An 18266-nucleotide genomic window follows, 5' to 3' on the forward strand; every position below is an offset into this window, starting at 1 on the left:
GGCATAAAATAGCTTAAAATTGGATGCAAAACTTGGTGCAAAAACAAATACAAAAGTAGACGTTAAAAATGGCTCTAAATTGAATGTACCATTAGACACAAAATAAGATGCAAAGGTGGACACAACACATGACTCAACATAAGATGCAAATATAAATGCAAATTTGGATGCTCAAAATGATGTAACATTAGATGCAAGAGATGGTGTTAAAAATGATGCAAAATTGGATGAAACAAATGACGCAAAATATGGTGCAAAATGAGATGGGAAAAATGGAGACAAATCAAACGTAAATGTGGATGTAAAAAATGGTCCAAAAAAAGATGCAAAAATGGGCACAAAAATGGATGCAAAATTTGGTGCTAAATCAAATTCAACACATGGTGCAAAGATAGGCACCAAAGCTGGTGCAAAAATAGAAGCAAAAAGTAGTGTAAGACTAGATACAAAACTTGGCGTAAGACGAGATGCAAAAACTGACACAAAATGGATGCATAAAAAGACGTTAAATTGGATTCAAAATACAGTGTAAACTTGATGCAAATGATGGTGCAAAAATGGAAGCAAAGAATGACACAAAATAGGAAGCAAAAGAGAATGAAAAATAGATGCAAAAAATGACACAAAACTAGAAGCAAAACCTGTCATAAAATAAGATGCAAATCTTGGTTCAAAATTTGACGCAAAAAATGATGCATAGTTTGGTGTAAAAAATGATTCAAAATCTAGCGTGAAAAAGGATGCAAAATCAGGTGCAAAAAAGGATGCTTTAAAAATTGTACAATAGAGCTAGATTTAGCGCCAAGTTGCTCATCACAATTACAAAAAAAATGCACTAAAATCTGGTGCTAAATCTGGCGCAAATCGCTGGTTTTGTTGTAGTGAGTGGAATTAAAATGATTTAAGATAAAAGTTATATATACCTTTCTCACATCTTACATCACTAATTGCAATAGGTCAAAACATCCTACAAAGGAAAAGAGTGATACGACTTGCCCTAACTGAATGAATTAACAGAAAGTCATTTATAACTTTAATAAAGAAAATCCCTCTGCACATGTAAATGTCAGACTCGATCCCACCAATAAGCTACGTCATCATTAGAATACTAATATTGCAAGAGTAATATTGACATTCCTTGTTTTTAAAACAACCCTGACCTTTCGATAAATCTCTTCTCCGATATTGCAAAATACTCCATCACAGTTTACTCATCGCGATACTAATATGGCACTATAACACTCAAATCTAGTCTTGCCTTAAGAACCTTTGATGTGATAAACCCTGCCATAAGCCTTTTGCCACATATTTCAATGATTATTCAATCACATATCGGCAAAGGATTAATTGCGCAGATTGAAAGATATGCATAAGAAAGAAACTTGCGATGCGAAAAATCCAATGAAGCACTGACCTATATAGCAGACCATCTGAACACATGTTTTCCATTTATGATCAGTTATAATAGTATTTATGATTCTTGATCATGTAAATGATTTGATCGTTATCATTTAGTAATTCAAGTTTTTGCATCAATCATCAATTTTGATACGATTTGGTCATTCTTTCCATAAGTTTGAGCTCTAAGTGTTTTCTCCTCATTCTCTGTGTTCTCTTCTCCGCAGGCTAGTCCCGATAAGTAGAACATGGGAAAAATGTCGAGAGATAATAAGAATAACAAGAAACCTGTGGTGCCACCACAACCTGTTCCTACTCAAGAAGTAATTAAGATGGCCCCGTTATTCTCCGATACCACATGCATTACAAATTCAGGAAGTTCTTTCTAGGAATCCATATACAGATTATTTGAAGAGGAAGAACCTAGAGTGGTTACAAGAAAAGTCATCATGGACGACTCAACATCAACTTTTGAAATTACTTGGGCAGATATTGCTAATTCTCACCTCCATCGAATTGTTGCTCGGCCAAAGATTCTACCCTACACTAATTTGGTCAAATAGGTTATAGATGAGGTGGACATCACCGATAGGACCTTCCTAAGCTTGAGGACATAGATGCTAATTGGGCCATTTAGAGTTGAAGACTTGAGAAAGATTTACCATCTACCAGATCCGCAAAAAATATATAATAAGCAGTTTCTTCAGAAGTTCGCAACAGAAAACATAGTTCAATCAGAGCCAATAAGCCAGTGGATGCATGATCCGAGAAAACACAAGCATGAAGACAAGGGTATGTATTCTATAGCTTCCCTTTCTGGTCCTCATTACCAAGCTGTTGTTATGTTGTGTAGACTGTGTGGATATCCCAATACACAAAAATTTATGTTTGAATGGGTCCCCCTGATTGATGCCGCCTCAAATGCTCATATTATGGATTGGGCCACTATCTTATGAAATAATTTATCTTCCTAGATCCTAGCCTATAGAAGCAAGCACAATATTTCCACTAGGACTATGCCCCCTTTCTATATGAGTGCATACATTGCTTAGGTTAGAGTCAGACAGTTCCAACACGAACCTGATGATTTTGGTGACTTATTTGAAACACCCAGAGACTATTAACAAGTGGAACTTAAACCAAGAGGAATTAATAAATTCAATGAGTGCATAAGTAGAAGGTTGTGAAACCTCCCTCTTGATGTATTAAATATTTCTCAACAATCCCTACAACTAGATTAGGTTTTGACCCAATTTTCAAAGGATAGTGATACCAAACATGAAAACAAGGAAAGCACAACATTAATGCAACACACTGATGGATCGCATTTTTCCAGGGATTTGGATAAAGTATGGAAACAATTTGACTAAATTATAAATGAAGGAGCCCAAGAGGCACAAACCTCAACTCCAAAAGAAACACTTAATACTCTTGAAATCACTAAGAAGATCAGCTCACTATTGGGTCTTCTGATAAATTTGTCAACACTGATAACTTGGAAGTCATCCCGATCCACCCTACTTTTGAAGTTGTTATTAGAATTGAAGAAATACCTCCTCTCAATGTATTTTACATTCTGAAACATAAGGTTGTTATGAGAAGACAAAGGAAGAGAAATAGAGTTGATCAATCCCAGGCACTAGTTCATGGAGATATACCACAGGATGTTGTGTGGAAAGATATAACTAGTTTATTTTAGTTTATAGGAGCATATGCTACAACCACTATCGATAAGGATTTAGAAGTAAAAAAACTAATCGAAGGCAAGGATGAAAGGATCCTACAATTGGAACATGAATTACTAAATGGGAAACAAAGTATTGATCAAAGATGGTAGGTAGAGGTAACTCAATTATATAAAAGTTTTGATGAGATGAAGCTTCAACATGAAGCTAACATCAAAAGAAAAGGTGATGAGTCACATCAACTCCAACTCAGGATTGATCAATTGAAGGATAATCCTAAGATTGAGGATTTCATAAAATAAGAAGGAGAACTCAATACTCTCATTTCTCAGCAACAGGTTGTTTTTTCCCAGAAATTAGCAACAATCAATGATTTATGTGAAACAAGTGATTCACTAATGAATCAATTGTCCAATTTCAAGACATACTTTGATGACATTGAAGATAAAATCTTTGATTATATTACATTACATGACAATGCATATGGCAGAACAACGAATCCTCCAAGGATTGAGGATTCACAAAAAGAAATCCTCTTTAGGGAGTGGGATATAGAACTAAAGCAAGTTGAAGGAGCCATTTTTAGTGTGAGGAAACCTTACTTAAACCATCTGCGAGAATATTTTTGGTACTAATCTAGTTCGAGAATGCATAGTTGATGCTTTGCCCGATGTCAATACATTGATGAAATATTGATAGGATTGGCCCAAGACAAAGGAAGATAACATTAAAAAGTTATCGAAGTTAAATATTGAACATTATTGGTAGTGCTTGGTGAAACCACATAGCTAATAAATGATGTTACGGTCCCTAGCCAATACCACTTCACATATTCTCCCAACACTCTTTGATGTTGTGTATGTGGGAAAGATACATCTAAAGCCAGCTCATCTTGCTGAATTAAAGCCCATGATGGATATCTATGAACTAAAGCAGCAAATGGGAGGGTATCCAGCTTCTCATTCTTGATGAATTGTTGAAAGAAACTCTATTTTTGTCCTTTTGGTTTTATTTTGAGGATGGTTTGTTTAAACGTCTTCAACATTTCATGTATTTTCTATGTTTACAGTTCGATTTCTAAGTTTTAAATATCCTTTCATGTTTTTTACAAAAGGATTCTGAAGTTTTTTAAAGAAGACTTAAGAAAGTTTCACTACTGTAATTTTTTCAATCATCTTAATAGAAAAGTTGAACCAAAACTGTTATTCTCATGAGAAGAGCCATCATATATCAGGTACTTGTATCTTTATTTTATTGTTGTGTTTATATCTGATTAATAGTCATATTTTCTAAAATGTTTTGTTATATATGATCTTTGAATGCAGTTAAACATTTATTCACTATTGAAAATGAGAAATTGTTATATTTGAATGTAAGTGGAAAACAACGAAATGTTTTATGCGATATCTGTTAACAATTAATTTGATTAACTATTTAATCAAATTAATTGTCTTACTTGTATTTACTTCTTGAATGGTTATATGATCTATATTATCTTGCATATTAGAGAATCTTTCAAATCGCACATATAAAGACAAGTTAAGTCCTGAGATATAGATAGTTAGACATATATATTGGATGTTAGACATATATATTGCTTTCATTTTTATTCGTCACATCTATTTCACTTTATTTATACCCGACATTCCGCTATATATTTTTAAAGGGAAATTGGTCCCATTATCCCCAGTCGGAGCCACTATTCCAAATGGAAAAGGAACAGTTTTCAAGTTCTCGACCAGGTGGTTAGCTCAAATGTTGAGGCAACGACATTTCAAGCCTTCAAGATTTTTGGTGTTAGAAGGAGGGGCTCGACTATGAATGGCAACAAGGTTTGATCCCAAATAAAAAGGCCACCATATAGTGCTTTCATTTTTATTCATCACATCTATTTCACTTTATTTATACCTCACATTCCACTACTTATTTTTAAAGGTAAATTGGTCCCATTATCCCCAGTCGGAGCCACTATTCCAAAAGGAAAAGGAACGGTTTTCAAGTTCTCGACTAGGTGGTTAGCTTAGATGTTGAGGCAACGACATTTCAAGCCTTCAATATTTTTGGTGTTAGAAGGAGGGGCTCGACAATGAACGACAACAAGGTTTGATCCCAAATCAAAAGGCCACCAAAAGAGTCATTCCCCCTCAAGATATCCCCCAACTCCTAGATCTCATTCCAAATATCCTACTCCTATACCAGAAGTTTTGAAAACAACCACAAAATCTCCTAGAAAACTCCCTAAGTTAGTTGATCATCCTCCTACTTAGGAGATACCTGAAGTTTAGACTTTAATTCAGAAATTATAAGGAAACTCTATTTCAAAAGAAAATCCACAACAATCTGAGTTTTCTAAAGGTAGTTTTTCTTCATCTTTCCAAATATTCATATTTTAACTCAATCCCAAAGTGAGAAACTTAGGGTTACTATGTTCGAGTTTCCCTTACCTTCCCACCGAAGAAGAAAAAATATGAACCAAAATCATCCACTATGGAGATTTTATATTCTTCTCCACCATAAAAACCTTCATTTCATCACTCATCATCAACTCCCTCTCCTCTGATAAATACTTCCACTTATACCCCTCATTTCCAATAAATCGGTGCTAGTTCAACCAGCACTAGCACAGGGGCTACCTCTTCTTCCATACAATTAGCCTCTTCTACTATTACAACTCCTTCTACCCAAGTTCCCATAATGGAAGGTAGATAACCAAAGCAACCAGAAAGTAGAACATGGACCAATCCTGGAGCTGTTCAAATGGAATCACCTCTCCATCCTCTACCTAAGCACCATGAATGATGGCTACCTAAATTTAACCCTGATGATGGACTCCCTGCTGAGGAGCACCTCCATAATTTCATGATGTCCATTAATCGTAATGGAGTGGTTTAAGAAGATTGTGTAGTTATATTGTTTCCCTATACATTTGAAGGATCTGCAGGCTCATGGTATTTTTCATTACCATCAGGATCAATCACTCACTAGGGTACTTTTGAAAAACAACTCTTGACTAAGTTTGGTGACGATCACATAACTACCACTCTAATTAATGATCTCTCCAATATTAAAGAAAATCTAAATGAGAAAATCAAGGATTTCAATTCTAGATTTAATAAATTGTTAAAAAAGATTCTAGATACTTCTAAACCTGGTGTTTATGTTCAAATCAAATGGTATATTTCTTCTCTCCCTTCCAATATCACAATTTATGTATATGGGGCTAATAGAGCCACTTTAGTGGACAACATGAAAGAAGCACTATCTATACGAAAAATGATACTTGCATTGGAAAAAAAAACCTCTCAAGAAGAAAGAAAGACTAAGAAGGTTATCTTCAAAGAGGAATCAAAGAACAAAACTCCCAAAGATCCTTTTGATATAGAAAGATTACAAAAAGTCCTTAAATCCACGTCGAATGAAATGGTAGAAATAAAAAAGCAGGTAGCCGAGTCTTCTAAAAAACCTTTCATACCTTTTAGGAGAGCCAAAACATCAAATCCTCAGCCTCCTAAAGTCATATCAAATGTTGAATCTAATCAAGATGAGGATGAAGAAGAAGAAAAATTATCCGTCGATGATTCCTAGGAGGAAGAATTAGTTGAAGTTCATGGATTATGGGATTTTATTCTTTCTACTTCAGCTAATGAATAAGAACATGAAGCTTTTCAAGTTACCACACAAAGTAAGGGTCCTTCAGATTCATTGTAGTCAATCCAAAAGAAGAAATCCTCTACTCCTACTACCAAGGACAAAGGTATCGCCAAAAAATCCACTTCAACATCTTCTGATTTAATTCCATCTTCTTCAAATTCTCCATCTACATCTAAAACTCTGGTTATTTTTGACTCCATAAAATATAATATAGTAGAAGATATGAAGAAGATCAAGGCTAATATTTCCTTATATGAAGTAAGTAAAATAAAGAAACAACATAAATTTTTACTTAAAGAATTGAATGCATTCCCTACACCTCCTCTGCCTACTGTTTTCACTTCTAAAGCTTCTAAAGGAAAAGGAAAGCATCCCTATGATTCTTCAGATAAGATTGATCCCACCAATGCTATCTTAATTGGAAACAGGTGAAACTCTCATACTTCTCCTTTCCTTTTGACCTTTGAGATCTTTAATAAAAGTGTGCACAATTGCTTAGTAGACTTTGGAGCATCTTCAAATATAATGCCTTATTTAGTTTATCTTAAACTGAATATCTCCCCCCTGCCCCGCCCCCAAGAAGTTTGTTGTTCATATTTTTCAACTTGATCGAGCCAAAGTAAAAGTGTTGGGAGAAATAAATTCTATTCTCATAAGACTTTTCCAATGCTAAATTTTTCAAAATCATTAATGTACTTATTGTTGATATTCCTGACTTTTACAGTTTAATTCGAAGGAGAGATTGGGCTGAAAAGTTAGATGGTTATTTCTCTACATACTGGTATCATATGTGACTTCCTCATAATGGTAAGCCCAATCAAATTCACATCAACTGAGAAAATCACATGAAATATTTACTAACTAGCTTGGACAAAGAGAATGAACCTGTGGTCTTTACCAATAATATTCTTGGGAACTACTATCCAAAGTCATTTTTGGGTAGTTTTAATGCACAAGAATCTCCTTTCTTAACTGATTTTGTCACCTCTCAAATTGAAATTTTTTCACAGATAGACTCATCTAGATGTGTAAATATTGTAGATAAACCAGTAGTTAAATCTTTGTTTTGGACTTTATATTTTGATGGTTCTAGATCCAATGGTGGTGCTAGAGTGGGATGTATTTTAATAAATCCTGAAGGAGAAAAAAAAATGATAGCATGTATATTAGAGTTTGAATGCATTAATAATATTTCTGAATATGAAGCTTTGGTTCAGGGCTTGTACAAAGCAATAAATATTAATGTCAAATACCTTCAAGTGTTTGGAGACTCTGAAATTGTTATTAAACAGGTGAGAAACACCATCCATTGTGCCTCAAGCCACTTGAAACATTATCAATCTCTCATTCAAACTCTCACTTCTCATTTTATATCATTTAATACTTCTCCTATCCCAAGACTACAAAATGTTAGTGATGATCTACTAGCTAATGTCACATCCAAGCTCATTCCTCCTGAGGATTATAGTCCAGATAGGTTTTCCATTGAATTGATTTTTCGCCCTTCAATTCCAGACAATGTCACTAATTGGTGTGTGTTCAATGATGATGAATACATTTTAAGTTTCTTAACATCATAAGGGTCATATATAGATTAGATAATTGATGAAGATGAACATGATAGACATGTGAAGAAATCAATAGAGGAAAATTCTCTACCCAAGTCTGTGGTCAAGCTTGAAGATTTGTATGACTTGAAGGACAGTTTTAAAAAGGCCACTAAATGAAAACTACAAATTTCAACTTTGAGGTTTGAATTAGTAAATCATGGATCTAATCTTAAACCTCAAAACATTAATTTAGGTCTAGGACTTCCTTCAAATGAGATATTGGCCTTTATTCATGGGTAATAAGAGGAAATTATTTCCTTTGCGAAATCTTCTTCCAAAGTTGTGAGCCTTCTTGAACCTAAAGCCAGCATAATTTCATACCATAAGCTTGAATGATTATTTACAGATCCCAGATTCCTTGACCCCCCATGAGTTTAGGTTTAATCAATTGGTCTCATCCCACTAGAGCCCATGTGTTATCTTTGGGAGCACCCCTCCACAGGAACTCACTCCATTATGAGAGGAAGTGTTGAGTAACTACTAAGGAAGTATTCATGACCACTAGTTGATAACTAGGGATTTCTTGTAATATTGATTTTAGTAGTGTAAGTTGACTCGAAAAATTCAGTGCTCTAAAAGTCCAATTATTTATCTTATGTCGAGTCTTTTCTATGAGGTCTTCCCAAGATGCCACCCAATTAGAGTGTATGACCAGAGGTACCCCCAAGTATTTGGAAGGAAGATAACCTTTCTTAAAATCTAATACTCAGGTTAACTTCATCTGAACAATCTTTATGAAGTTAAAAATGAAGATATTTGTCTTATCTCTGTTAACCAATGTGCCAGATGCATCCATGAAAAGTTGGAGAATTTTGGTGATGCCATGCCCCTCTTTCATTGTGGGTAACCCATAAAGAACCACATCATCAACATATTGTTGATGCAAGATAGGAAATTCTTTACCATATAGTCATAAACCATGGAAGTGCCCAAATGAATAGGGTTTCTGAATAATTCTCCCAAGACCTTCCATCGCTATAATAAATAATAAGGTAGATAATGGGTCTCTTTTCCTTGGACCTAAAAAGGAAGTAAAGGTATCCAATCATGAACCATTGATAAGAATAAATAAGAACGTTGTAGATATGAGGGAAGATACCCACAATATCCATTGTTTAGAGAAACCATAGGCTTTGAGTACCTGAAACAAATAAGTCCAACTGATGTGATCATATGCTTTAGACAAATCAAGTTTAATAAGCATGCCTGGAAACTTTATCAATACAAGAGAATGAATGATTTCTTCTGTTTCGATGATACCATCAACAATATGACGACCCTTCACAAAGCTAGTTTTAGTAGGCAATATGAGGGATGGCATTATTGGCTTCAATCAATTAACTATCACTGATGAGAAAATTTTGTATATGACATTGTCGAGTGCAATAGGTCTGAAACCATGAGGATCCTATGAATCACCAGTTTTGGGAATGAGCGTGAAAATGGTAGCATTGAGAAAATGGTGTAAAGATGTTTATTGGTGTGATTCTTCTAATAGTCATGGTTTTTCTTTCCCAAAATGCTCCGACGGGTTTGAAATAAATCTGAGGTGTATCCAACAAGGTTAGGTGCCCTATTTTTCAGCATATTCATGACTACCATCTCCACCCTTGGAAGGAAATTGGCCTCACTAGGGCAGTAATTTGGTCATTACCGACTAAGCTTGGTATATGTTGGATTACATCATTGATAACATGTTCGCAATGAAATGAATGCTCAATGAGAAGGTCCTTATAATAGACAATCAATTCCTATTCGATATCCTGGTGTTGTATCTTTTGTTCCTTGTCTTTTGATAAATAGAATTCCATATAGATAAGGGATCTTCGAAGAAGCCCAAACTTCAAAATGTCGGCTTGAAGTTACATAAAAAAATACAAAGGCCTAAAGTGAAAACCCTTCGAAAAAACTCCCAAAGTACTACATATGTTTCCTTCCATACTACTTAAATATCATAAGGAAAAGTCAACACATCCTGAACAAACCCATTCCTTTATCCATAGCTATCCCATTTAAATTTTGGATATCAATATGAGGAGACCTAGAAAATTTACTTACTAAGGAAGGTTCTAAACATTGTTGTCCTAGAGAGTTTTGAAGTTATTCCATTTTTTGATGTAGGGAAGGGATTTCATCCTATGACTTCTTTATCATATCTCAATTTTCTAGCAAGAGTTCCATGGAAGAAGTAATATTAGAGACCAACTAATTTTTATTCCACTAGACAGTGATAATTTCAAGAATGTTCTAACATTATATTCCTAGAGAGAGTTGAAGTTCTTCCATTTTCTGATGTAGGGCAAGGATTTCATCCTATGGTTTCTTTATCATATTTCAGTTCTTATTTTCTAACAAGATTTCCATGGAATAAGTAATATTAGAGACCGACTAATTTTATTCAATGGGAATGTGAGAATTTCTTCTTGCATGATTGATTTCAATTGTGCATGTAGATAGTCATATTCAAGTCGCAAACTACTATTCTGCTTCATGGGTAAGATGTTTTTCCCTCTTGGACTATACTCTTCAACCAAATTTCACTAACTTACACAATTGGTTTTTCTACCTATTCCCAACATCTAACTCACCTCAATTTGAAGGGAAAAACCTTTGCAATCTATAACACACGATATGATAGATCATTCATCCCCAATCATGAAAATTATATTTCCATTTCCTATGTAAATGGCACCATCTCAGTTTTTCCCAATGCCTTCATAAAGGTGGAATAGCACACGACCCAAAATGACTATAAAACCATATATATCAATCAACACAAGAAAAAAAATGATGGAACCATTGTAATCCCATATACAACCAGAGATACAAGACACGTAAAATGTAGAGTATGAGCAAGATATAGGTGACATTACAAAACACCACAATTAACAGAAATTGCAATCACTGTAGAGTATATCAAGCATCCAATTGGTTGCAGCACTACCAATATTAGAAGGAATTTCATACTCTACATAAAATTCCCTTTACATCCCTTCCCGTACCCTTTCGCCTTTGAAAAATTTTCTGAGTGAATCACATCAATAGGGTGATGTAAATCTAAACCTATATTTGTCCACAATCATATCAATATGGATAAAAGCATATATTACCTACACATACAAGTATTGAGCTTTCCATACCTCCACTCAATAGGGAAATATATATCTTATGCCACCAAAGGTAGTATACGTTAGTTGATATTCCCATGTTTCATTTGTCATTGCATACTTCATACCTAGAGAAAGACCATTAACCAAGGGCCTCGACTCATTTCTCTTCCCCTTGTTTTGAAGTGCAAAGGGTCTCAAATATATGTACGAATTACCTATGCATTATCACATGACATTGAGCCCTTAAGAGTTCAATGGATATGGGAAATGGATTTTGAGATGCTATTGAAAATAATTGAATGTGGATGGATAGATAATCACCAATGCTAGTGAGAGAAATTAAGAATTTAAGGAATATTACTTAGTTCCATCAAAAGTAAAAACGATAACTATAATTACTTGATGATAAATATATTTTGAAGGGTTGTCCTACGTATGACCCTAATGGGGTAATGTATATATGAAGCTAAAATTGTATGATAGGTGTATAGATAAATGACATGTTGTATATGGGTGCATATATATGTAATAGGAGTAAATGTGTGTAGTAATTATTGTATACATGGACTTATGATTTGTATGTGTGGATATACTTTGGTTACTTGGGAGTTATTATGTAAGTTATTTCTATTATAACATTAGAGGTTGTTATTCATTCTAATATTTGTTGTGCATTGTTTGTATCTTGGCTTATGATGTTATTTAAATTGTTGGGATTATAAAAAATAAAGTGTGAAGGATTGTTCTAAATAGACAACTTGGTTTTTTCAATTCCAAACTATGTAAAAGCCTTTGATTGAGACCAATAAAACAAATTATTATTTTTCCTTATTGATTCGAACAAACTTCCCTTTCACCAATTCCTTAAGTATGTAGGTATGACTCAACCCAAGTGCTCATTTTGTCATAAAGATGATAATTATGAGTATTTTTTTTTGTTCTTCCAATTTTCCAAATCATCCTAGGAATGGGCCTCAAATCTCTTGATTCGTGGAAACAAATAATTATATAGTAGAGAGGATCATAGTTGTCTTTATCATCCTTGCTTGAGTATTCTTGACCATTTCCATAAGAAAATTCCACGAAATACATTGCAATATTGGATTAGACCCCACCGGATCTATTGATGAGCCAACCATTAATGGATGAGATCTATCTTGTGATGATTAAGATACTCCACCAAACATGCAAATTGTAATTGGTTCCCCTTAATGTCTATATTTCTTGTAGTCGTCTAATCATTTTTATGTCATTATTCCCATGATGGCCTCTATTCTTTTCATTACCATTTTAATATATTTTGATAAATCCCTTAAAGCATTGAATGTTGAAATTTTGAAATATATCCTTTGAAACAATTAATAGATACCTAATTATATTTTTGATGTTGATTTATTATATATAATTTATTTTAAAAAATTACATATAATTTATATTAATTAAAAGAGAAAACAATTTTTTTTAAAGCATAAAATCCCTTTGTAATGAGTTAGAATTTCCAAATACTTTTTATTCTAATAATATGTTCTATTTACCTATTGTAATTTCGATTTCTTAATAAGTTGTCTAATTAGCTATGTTGATTCATATCAAAGATTTTAGCAATGGTTAGTATATATCATATTTAGTTAAAAATTATCTTATGAGAATATTAATTTAAAGGTTTTTAATTTTCGTTTGCCATGACTCTCATTAAGATGTTTACTTTTCAGTGACGTCTGTAAGACTGCCTTGATAGCCAAGGAGATGAAAAACCATCTATTTTTTATACTTAAAACGACGATTGAGATATATAGACATAATCTCAAAAAATGTGGATGAGAACAAGTTATTAAAGGAAGGTGGGGATTTTTTAATTTGGCGTGTCAATTAAAAAAAAATATCATTTTCTTGTTACATCTCTGGTCTCTTGTTACATCTCTTGTCTTGGGTGCAACTAAACTCAAAAGCATGGTAAACTTACTCCATGTTAAAGGTTACCTTACCCCATGGTAAACTTACTTCTTGTGGCAGGACAAGTTTCGTTTAGCAGGAATTTTAGCGACTTCCTTCATGGTTAATTTTATTAAGATTTTTAGTTTGTATGGTCTAAATTTTTTTTAAAAACTCGATCTTAATTATGAGTGGTCAATTTCCCTATTCATTTGTAAGTGATGAATATTTTTCAACTACAGGGAGATAAAGGACGGAGGAGAAAGTGCTCAATGATTACTAGAAAGAACCTTGGCACATGGTTAATGAAGACTAGGCAAATGCTCATTTTTCTGGTTTCTGAAATATCATTTGATAAATATAAGAATTTACCTTCCCCCACTGGGACTTCTTAAATCTTCTAAGTATGGAAGATTAAATCTTTCTTATCTCCTTGGAATGAATCATCCAACTTAAAAAATAGGGGATTTTAGTAGGATTTAGGATTGCGTTCTCTTAGATTGAAGCATATTTCATTTAGATTATTTAGAAGTTATTATTGATGTCAATTAAGGCTCGTACGAAGACATTGGTGAATTATAATATTTTATGTATATTATTTTTTTAGAGATTAAGTTTTTGGGATGATAATCTAAAGATCTTAGTGGGTATCAAAGAATTGGTTGGAGAATTTTGCTCCATGGAGGGACATCGTTTTGTAAAGGGATGTCAAGAAGGCAAAGTGAAAAAGATGACATATTAAGGAAAAGGATAAGAGAATTAAAATGGAAATTAGGGAATACCAAACAATTTCTCTCAAAGAATTGAATTGAATTTTGCAAGTACATTTTTTAATAAATTCATGATTCATATAGATTTAAGAGAACGAACGTGCAGGGTATGGAGAAAATTTATGGAATATATACCCACTTTTTTTATTTTGTCATAAAGTTTATGGCTTTTGTTGTTAAGGAAAGTAATGACGTTGAAAAGATAAATAGAGGAAATTGGTACTAGGGCAATCCTTTGTAAACATTTAAATAATGGATACTCTATTTTAAATGTAAGGAAGGAAAATAAAATCACTGATCGAATGAGAAATGTGTCCTCAAAACGAGAATTCTAGGCAAGAAAACCCAAAAAAACATGAAAAAGATATCCGAAAATGAAAAGTGTTAGTTGCTTGAACAACATTTTTTTGGGAGGTAAATTTTCAATATTTTTTAAAAATGGAAGTGAAAACCAAATTTTTTTGCACAAAAAACGTGAAAAACCACTTTGAAACAATTTTTTTTGCAGGGGAGTTAAAATTTCATTTTTTTAACAATAAAAATAAAAACTAAATTATTAATGCAATAAACATGGGAAAACACCCCAAAATCAAAAAGTGTTATGTCGACATCAATATTTTTTTAAGACTAAAATCCCAACATTTTTTAGAAATGCCCAAGCAAAATATCATGACTCCAAAAATCATTAAATTCCAGTAATTTTCAATAGTACTTTGAAGATAAAATATTATAGACTCCAAGAAACCTAAAAATTCCAATAATTTTCAACCACAACATTAAAGATAGATATTATGATACCAAAAAAATTCAAATTTTGGCATTTTTCTACCATGACGTTAAAGATAAAATATCACAACTCTGAAAAACCTTAAATTTCAAAAAATACCATGGAATTTAAAACAAATATTATGACCATAACAAACCTTAAATTTTCAACATATTTCGAGATCCAATATCATGTATAAATTAACCTTAAGAATAAATACCCAAACAAAAAGGTCATTATATCAATTGCTAAAAATATAGTTCTTTTAAAATCTTGATCTAAGACGATCTATCACATTGCAAAGAAAACTTAAAAATCAACCACAAATTGACAAATAGTGGAGGATACTTGACCCATTACAATGAAAACATAAAAATCAACCATCAAATTAATGCATAGTAGAGACGAACTTGATTTATTATCACAAAAGCTAAAAAATCAACTATAAAATTAACACATAATAGAGACGAGTTACTAATAAAACATCAATAAAACCTCTAAATAATAAATAAATAAATAAATTAAAAATAAATAGATAAAATTCTAACCCAAAAAATAATAATAATAATAGTAATAATAATAATAATAAAATTAAAACTAACATTAAAACTAAAACGTAAACCAAAAAGATTAAAATAAAATATATATTTTAATGTTTTTTTAATTATGTATAATTTTTTTAATATTTTTTTTTAATAAATTTTTGTATTTTCTAAATTTCCATTTTGATTAATTTTAGGATTATTTTTTTCAATTGGTTTTTGATAATTTTTTTAATAAATTTATATTTTCTAATTGTTATTTTTTTAATTTATTTCTCAATATTTAAGAAAAAGATTAAATATTGAAATAAAAATAATATAAGTTTAGTATTTTAATATTTATTAAATTTTTATTTTTTTCTATATTTATGTTTGATTAATTTTTTTATAGTTTTATTTTTATATTCTTTAAAAATTATTTTTATATTTTTTACAAATTATTTTTATATTTTGTAATGATTAATTTTTTTTATCAATTTTATTTCAATATTTTTTAAATTTTTTTGACAATATTTTTATATTTTGTAATTATTTTATATATATACATATTCAAATTTGTTTTTTTTCTTCACTGATCATTTTTTAATGAAGTTTTATTTTTATTTTTTTAATTTCTAAGTTTTAATTTTATTAATTTTTTTATTTTAATTTTTTTAATTACTAATTTATTTTTTCCTTTTTATAACTCATTTTAATTTTCTTTTTCCATTTTTCCGAAATATCGATTTTAACAACATTATATTATATTATTATTTTATTTATTGGTTAATTTATTATTTTTTTTCAATTTTTTAAATGTTTCTTTTAATTTTTGTTTCCAAATTATTTTTATTGTTTTTTTATTTTGGCCTTTTGTTTTTGTTTGGGTTAAAGTTGTTTTTCAATTTATTTTTACTTTTGTTATTTTTACTTAAATCATTGTGTGAATCATTATTTTTGGAAAAAATATCAAATATTATCATTTTTTAAATAAAATTTGCTATTTTTCCTTAAAAATTCTTTATTCGACATGTCATTTTTAACAAAAAGTATCAAAATTTGTATTTTTTAATTATATCTATATGAAAAATGTGTATTTTTTTGTTATATTTTCAACAATATTAATTTTTTAGTGACAATTATTTTATGTGTATTGAAGTATTAATCAATGATATAAAATATCATAACTTCAAAATATTAATATTATTACTTTTTTAACATTGCAAAAAAATTGAAAATTTCATTACAAAAAAAACATTGCAAAGAGAAACAAAAAAAAAAAAAAAACTTGAAAAACACATAAAAAGCACACACTCATGAAGAAAACAAAGAAAAAGAAGAATAGAACTTGAAAAGTGGTTAAATAATCAACATTTTAAAAAATTGTGCATACTTAAGAAATAAAAAATTTGAAGTGTCAAAAAGATGCAAAAAGAAAGTTGATGTTGCATCACCGCATTTCAAAATCCGCATGATAGTCACCAACATTTTCAAAAATTATTCATTCTGAATATATCAGAATATTTAAAGTGTCAAAAATAAGCCACAAAAGAAGGGTGTTGATGTTGCATCAACACTTTTCAAAATTGGCATGAAAATTACTAACATTTAAATTAAATGTGCATACTTAATACATAAGAAAATTTAAAGTGTCAAAAACATGCTCCAAAAAAATTGTGTATTATGAATCAACACTTTTCAAAATTACATGATTTTTTGCAACCTCTAAAAAAGTGAGAACTCGATACAGTTCATGTTTAGTTGGTAACTGTGTTGGAAATATTTGTAGTCCATCTAATATGGTTTAAGCTTCCTGCATTACCATTGGAATTTTGGAGTGAAACCATTTTGAAGAAACCATAAATAAAGTGGGGGATATTTATGAGCTTTAAGAAGGATTTATGTGGGTTAGCTTTAAAAGTGGCAAATATACTAATTGAACTAGATTTGTGGCTAGGTATTCTAGATTGTATAGGATTAAAGGTTGGTAATCATATAATTTTCCAAAACTCTAGATTATGAGGGTATCTTTTTCATTGTAATCTATGTCATCATAATGTTCACATAAGGAATCCCCTTTTAGAAAATCCTAGAAGTAAAGTTTTTGTCAAAGGAAGGCCATGCCATTTGGGAACATGGATAGGCTACATACATAGTCGTGTGGATTTTTTAATGTCTATAGTGTAAAATGTTTAGCCATCAGGTAATTTTATTATGTAAATGTTGGCACAATCCATGCCCACTATTGACAAAATTCTCATCCTTTCAAATATTATACTAATCTCAGAGGCCACATCAATGGAAATGGTCAATCACTTAGAATACATTAATAGATGCACCCATGGGTATTGGATTTGTCCTAAGATATGAATGTTGAATCATTTTACCATTAGCTCCCTTTCTATAGGGCCCCTAGGGGCGCATGAGCATACTCTGCATCTTGAGATGAGTCACCATCTCTATAAAATCCCTCGATGTGACTTGTACAAAATAGTGAGGGGCTAAAGGTTTTTACCAATTTTTTCCAGCATGTAGTATCCCAATAATGGATTGTTAATACTTAACTGAACATTAGCTAGATACACCATAATAATGTTAAAAAACCATAGAAACCCTATAGTGGATTTTGTAAATGAATAGCCATTATTTCTAATTTTTAATATACTACATTCTACCATAACTTTTCCTACCTTGCTTTGGTCAATTAATCAAGGTTATTCAGAACACAATATTGATATGATTTTCTAATGTTATGTAAAAATACGACATCATAAACATCATCAAATAGGAAAGCACATAAGTAGGCATCGATATACCCTAGAA

Source organism: Pinus tabuliformis, chromosome J (genome assembly GCF_031772625.1).
Source record: "Pinus tabuliformis cultivar Carrire ecotype Pingquan chromosome J, CPIR1, whole genome shotgun sequence".
In the NCBI taxonomy this organism is placed as follows: Eukaryota; Viridiplantae; Streptophyta; class Pinopsida; order Pinales; family Pinaceae; genus Pinus; species Pinus tabuliformis.